The following is a 7,010-nucleotide window of genomic DNA, read 5'->3' on the forward strand; positions in this document are numbered from 1 at the left end:
CTTTGGGAGGACCTAGTGGCAGCTTTTCAATACCTGTGAGGAGGTTACCAAGAAGATGGAGCCAGGATCTTCTCAGCACTTCATGGCAGAAGGATGAGACACAAAATCATCAATTGAAACAAGAAGGGCTCCAACTTCACATAAGGATAAACTTTTTCACCAGCAAAGCACTGGAGCAGGTTGTCCAAAGAGGTTGGGTAGTCTCCACCCTTGGCAGTATTCAAGACCCAACTGAATAACATACTGAGCATGTGCATATGGATGCCACAACTTGAACTCCCGTTACTGACAAACTCTGGCTTGTTCTGCTATTGAAAGGTGCTCAAAAACACGTCACCGGTGGCAGCTCCACAGCACGGCCCTGGTTACATGGGCGGCAGAGTCACAGCAAATAACAATTGCAGGGATGCCTTCTTAAATGTGACGCTCCCCTTGGAAATTCTAGTGCTGGCACACTGGTCTCAGTGGAGCTGCTCTGCAAATATCTGAAGAATGTCTGGAACCTCTTAGAGAGTTCTCTGATCTCTGTTGGGGATCCATTTTCACACTTCAGTATGATTTATACAATCTAAGATCCATGTATAAACTTAACAGGAAAATTTGGAATATGTGTCCTTGTATTTCTATAGCACTGGCTAAAGAGAAAACAATTGAAAGTATCAGGCTGGAGAGAAACTGTTAGGGTAATTCTTCAAGTATCTGTCTTGGGACATAATATTTTCCCTTGTGACCTTGCATAGAAATTAGATCTGTGAAAAGCTATTAGTACAAAGAAAGACTCTTTTCCATACCAAAGGAGCATGGCTAACTCTGCAATAACAGAAGCAGAATTAAATTAGATAAAACAAAGTGCATAGTCATAGAGATAGGAGTAAGAATTGCAGTGACAAGTTGGAAATAACAAATGAGGAAAAAGAAGAGGGTGTATTAGTCCATCAGAGGATGACTATGAGCAGTCACTGTGATGTGGCACTGATAACACTAAGATATTCTGGGTGAGATGTTGCCAGGAAAGATAGAGAAGTATTAATGTTGGGATACAAAGAACTAATCGGAGTGGAACATATTACATGTAAGGTCTTGTCACTTATATTCAAGAAAAATTAAATCAAAATGACCAGTTACAGAAAAGGCTGACTTGAGCTCCATGTCACACAGTAATAAAAATAAGACAAATGCTAAAGATGTAGATAAAATGTTTGTTGTAAAAGTCTAATCAAACTATTAACAAACTGACAAAATTAACTACTTTGAATGTTTCATTTACAACATTCTGTAATCATAAATAATTATGATTTTAAATGACCAGCATTATGTACTACTTTGTTTCTCCAGACATCAGCTTTAGCATATTTTTCTTGTGGATATCTCTTTTTTTCATCTTCTATTCCAGGACTATGGATGGCAACAACTCTGAACATTTCAACATGGATCCTCACGAATAGAGAAAAACTTCTGTTATTCCCTAAGAGTTACAGGAAATTTTAGCAGAATTATCAGTTACCAAGGAGAAAATGAAATTCTAGAGTTTGATTTCATCATGAAAAAAAAAGGCTGTGCAATTATGATTTCATATGGCTGGAATCAGGAATCTTATTGTCATTCTTCAGGCAAGATCACTGAAAAAAAATACTATTTCCCCTACTAACATCACAGACTTTGTTTTCAAGACTGGCATTAAATGTACAGTATTCTTAAGTCAGGCATAATGTTAAGCATTACATGGCATTTTGCCTGCTCAGTTAATCCTCCTGGCTCTCCTGGTAGGTAGATTAACAACCTAAGGCCACAAAAGTAAATCAACTGGGATAAGAACACAGCAATATCCTTCTCCCAAAGTGTATGTTGACCATTAGACCATCCTCTTCTTCTAGGAAGGGAACCTGGCAAATTCCAAGCTTTATGGGAAAGAGGTTCTATTTAAACATTTAAAACTTCACAGCACTTACTGGAATTGAAAAAAATGAAATGGAAATAGAAAAGATGAGAAATCCAAGTTAATCCAAGAAACACAATAGCAATTGATCACAGTGCAGTCTGGAAGGAAAACGCAATCCATACAGAGGGGAAGAAATTAAATAAAGGAGATATTGCCTCACTGACTGAAGCAAAGATCCTAAAATTGCAGCTAGGGGTGATTAATTTGTTCTCACCCCTACTGTATAATGAAAACTAGAAAGCTAAACATTAAGAAATGTCATCTAATGACAATATAAATCTTTCTTACAACTGTGTAAAAGTGGCAAAATATGAGTTTGAAATTGCTATTAGAATTGCTATTCACTGCTTTAGAAGTGGCTTACTCACCAAACAGACTGCTTACTCACTGCAAGGGAGTGTTTCGTGCACCTGTGCTCCTGGAAAATGATGTCAGCATGAAAATTCTCCTGGCTTTTAATGTGTTTTATAGATCTGGTATTGATATTTTGACATTTTGATAACAAATTGACATTTTTTGTGGCAATTGAAATTTTTCCAGGTATTAAGAATGTAACATTTCTTATGAAAATAATGCTAACATTTACAGTTTATGATGTTACCGATCTAGTTAGAAAGTACCACACAGGCAAGTATCCTAAATGTTAACAAAATACTGTTTTCATTTAGGAAATAAATTGTCATGATTTTTAAAAATATTTTGTACCACGAAGTAACTGGAGCCAGGTCAGTATGGTCCTATGTATATCGAGAGGACAGCAATACTACTTTGCTATGAAAATCAGAAGCCTTCATTAGAGAATTTGAACGGTTGTGCATTTTGGTTTTTGTTTTCTGTTTGCTTGGTTGGTTGTTGTTGGGTTTTTTGGGTTTTGGTTGTTTTTTTTTTTTTTAGGATAAAAGTAGGGAGTTCCCATTTGCAGCTTGAAAACTTGTCTCATTATCAAGAGCTCAAAAGTCAAGCTCCATCATTCACATTTTACAGTATCTTATTCCTTGTGTAGCTACAGTAACTCACTGCCAACACTTTCACACCGCAATGTTACTTCGAAGTAAGAATGCAAAAACTAGTTCAAAGGCTTTAGTGAGAAGTTCAGAACAAAATCTTGCCTTCGTGTTTCCTCATTCTGCCCTCTAATTCTCAGGTTGTTCAGTGTCTCATAGGATTACCTCTGAGGGAAATACTTGAACATGTACCCTCCTTTCTGTCCTATACTTGCTTTCTGAAATTAATATAGCTGGTATAATTAAAAAAAAAATGCCTCACCTAGATTACATCAGAAACTTATCCGGCCCTCTGTTAGTACAAGAAAAGAAGAATGATGGTCCAATTTCTTTCCCTCTCTCCTCAGATGCGGCAATATGACATACGTGAGGACTTGACCCCCGCCTTTCGTATAGGCAAGTGAGGAGAAAACACTCCTAGGATTAAAATCACAGACATTACTGAACATCTGATCCTGAAATCCTAAGGTCAGATCAAACTCTCTTTTCTCTTTCAGATACTATTAACTGAGAATATGAGACTTTTTCCTTTCCCACCCCTTATGTCTCATCGAGTTTTAATTCTCATTTATTCTTAATGTAAGGATTCCTTTAGTTCAGTTTTCTTGAGTTTCAACCTTTTTTTAAAGTTTTCTTAACATTTTACTTCAGAAAGTAAACTCTTATTTCTTTCCAAGGTTTAGATGACATTATAAAATGAATACTGTTTCTGTAAAGCTGACACAGTAAAAATGAGCAGGCTGTTTTAGATTGCAGGCCTTGTCATTTCTCATAAGTGTGCTATCATTAGCTACCTTTAGGAGAATGAATTATATTGATTGGTTCGAATAAAACTTGTGACCTGGTGGCAGTCTTACATCTTTGTTACAAAGCATCATCTCCTCATTAATCTTTCATTAGACAGCGTGATCCGAGAAGCCAGCAGCAGTCACACCACGCTTACTCTCTCGAGTGATGCCACCACAGAGGGCTCCCTTATTGGATCACAGCAATTACTGGCCTTACAATGCGGATTCTGGAAGCCTTATCAAATTTCCTCCTACATATGGCAAGCTTACAAATAATCATGTGCTGGTTTTTGGGTGAGGACATCACGGAATTACACCAAAATGCAGTAAGCTCAAGTCATTTGCAATTAAACATGTGACTCTCGATTCTGAGATGATACATCTTCATTTACAGCGTACGAAGTATTTTACAGAAAGCCAAAATTCATAAAATCAAGGTGTCCTTAAAAGTTCCAGTCAAATAACAGAAAACTGCCAAATCAGATTTCTTAGTAGAGAAATGAAGCAGAATCTCTGGTACTTGAATTGCTGGCATCTCAGTGCTGTGATTTAAAGGAACTGGGCAGGAACTGCAAGCAAACAGCAGACAGTATGAGAAAGCATCTGTTCCCCACTACCTAAGCACTGCTGGAACAGAGCCCAGGAGAGGGACACAGGTTCTTATTTCAGCTCAACAGGACATCGTAACAAGGCCTGGGGGGAGGAAGTTGGGAATAGTGAAACTCTAACAATATATGGTTATTTGCATGTAAACATAAAAAAGGTTACCATTTTAGTGGCTCTGAGTGAGGAAGAGCCTTAATATACTGCAACTGGCCTATACTTCCAGGGATCCTCAGGCTTACAAGTATAAGGGTTGCATCACTAAGCTATTTTCTGCAGCCATGTAAAGGTAGCATTAAAATCTGAACACAAGACATCCCATTAACCTCTGCAACTATTAAAATAAAAAGGCCTAGCAAAGGCCAAATTACCCTCCATTAGATAATAACTTAAAAATGCACACTGCAGAAATGGTCCTACTTATGCAGCTTAAAAATTATTCTGGCTAAAGTACCAAATTTTGATCAGGGATATGGAAAAGTGACAAGCATAGTGCACATCGACATAATGCAACTGCCTTGCTATTGCCTGAGGCAAGGTGGTGAACATCTTCCAGTCCCACTGATGTTACACCTCCTAGAAACACCATCCATGGCAAACCCAACAGAGCTGCCCACTATCAATATGCCCGTGAAAGGACAAGCAGCCTACCTAGAGTATCAAAATTAAGACTGACTTCCTTCCCTGTGTGAAAAAAGATGCACAACAAGACACTAACAGGACAGGTAGATTTAGATAAAATACAGGACATGTAGATGTAGCTAATGCTATAAGTTGTGGGTTCATCTCATTATAGGCAGTACAAAATGCCAGTGTGACACTTATTACTCAAAATTCAGTGGTTCAGAGTTTGGAATTTGGTCTTATAAAGATAATTTGAGCTTTAGGAAACTGAAGTGCCTCCTTTTTTATTATGCTGTTGGCTTGGGTACTTATCTCCTCTTGTGTTCAACAGGAAACTTCAAACATTGTTCTCTCAGTTCCCTCCACCAAAGCACACATATTTGGAGAAGCAAAATGATATTGGCATAAATCATATGATCTACTCCATCATACCTTGCAGGATAAAAATCAGTCCCTAGTCTCTTATGCCCCGGCTGTGATAACAGCAAAGAGACAGACAAGGTGAGCTGACCCAGTTTTCTGTGAGGCAGATTCACTGTCCAAATCTGGACCTGGTATTTGTCAGAAAAATCAGCCTTCACGTTTCACACTAACCTCAAAATACTTCATCACGACACTGTTCTTCAGTGAGGAACATGGACTTCGGTAAGATTTAAACTGTAATGTGCTGTCTTAGTTCACACACTACTGTTCTCTGGAGCTCCCTGACAAGTTCTGGGTAAGATATCAGTATTCTGAAAAAAGATGCAAGTCGCTCATGAAAAACTTTTCAAATGTGAACATTTGAAGATTTGAGAACATTTGAGATGGAGAAACTGAGACTGATGAGGAAGAAAATCTATAAGCACTGTCAAGATAAAATTAAATAGAACAAGGTATGATTATATATTCCCAGTTGCATTAATGTGCATTTTTTAAAAAGACTGAAATTTAAATATTTCTAACAGAAAATCATGCATCTATCATAGCCTTCAGTGCATTTACATTACAGAATTAAACATTTTAGCAACAGTAGGTGAATGCAACAAATGCACTCCAAATCCCAACAAAACAGCTGTCAAGCTAATAACGCCTTAGGCAAGATTGTAAGCCAACATATAGACTTTCTAGATGACAGGCCTACATTCGACAAAATGCAGTAATAACGATGTTAATAAGCCTAACAACCTAATTAATATTCAAACACAGGTACATGAAAAATTTTAACCAGTGGAGCTATCTTAGAAGTTACCCAGAGATTACTTCAGCCATAACTGAAAGGTGGGCTCTACGGGGCAAAAGGTAACAGCTATGTTAACAGAATTGTTTTAGTCAGGGAATATACTCAAACTGAAATGGCAGAAATAATTTAGGAAGCTATATAAATATAGTTTAAGGATACAGAGGTTAACAACCTTGACAAGAATCTTTACCACAAATGGCTTCTTTCCAAAAGACACCTCTGTATCACAGCATTCCACTACATCTTCCTCAAAGCATGAATCCCAAATACTGAATTTTTAATACCAATTCCTAGAACACAGATACGGTCAGTGAATGTTTCTAATCCAGGTTTTTATTGAAGCTAATGGACCCTGACTCACAAAATGTGATAAAAATCAAAGCACAGTGATAAAAACTGCGTGAGCCATAGCAATTAATCATATGCACCATGCACCTATTTTAAGCATGAGGCTGATAGACTGTTATTTGTTATTTTTAATCCCTGGAAACATACACATTAAGGAATCATTGTGCTGTTAATTCACTATAAGTTTTCCAACAGTAGTCTATGTATTATTACCATACTGTGAAATGTTGAAACAGGACGGAATTACATAATGCTCTGCCTTTTAAACTCCACATAATTATAAGCCACTCCTAAGTAGTAGTAGATGTGTGAAAGACAAACTGGTTACATCTAGAAGGACCAAGAAAGGCATAATTTAATTTTCCAATTTACCAAGCCTCAGAATTCCTTGTTCAAGTTGCTGGAGATTGATAATAAACTGTAGGTGTCATCACAATCATGGTCATACAAGCCTATTATAATGAAGCCAGAAGTAGTCTACA

The sequence above is a fragment of the Caloenas nicobarica genome, chromosome 3 (assembly GCF_036013445.1).
Source record: "Caloenas nicobarica isolate bCalNic1 chromosome 3, bCalNic1.hap1, whole genome shotgun sequence".
Taxonomy (NCBI): Eukaryota; Metazoa; Chordata; class Aves; order Columbiformes; family Columbidae; genus Caloenas; species Caloenas nicobarica.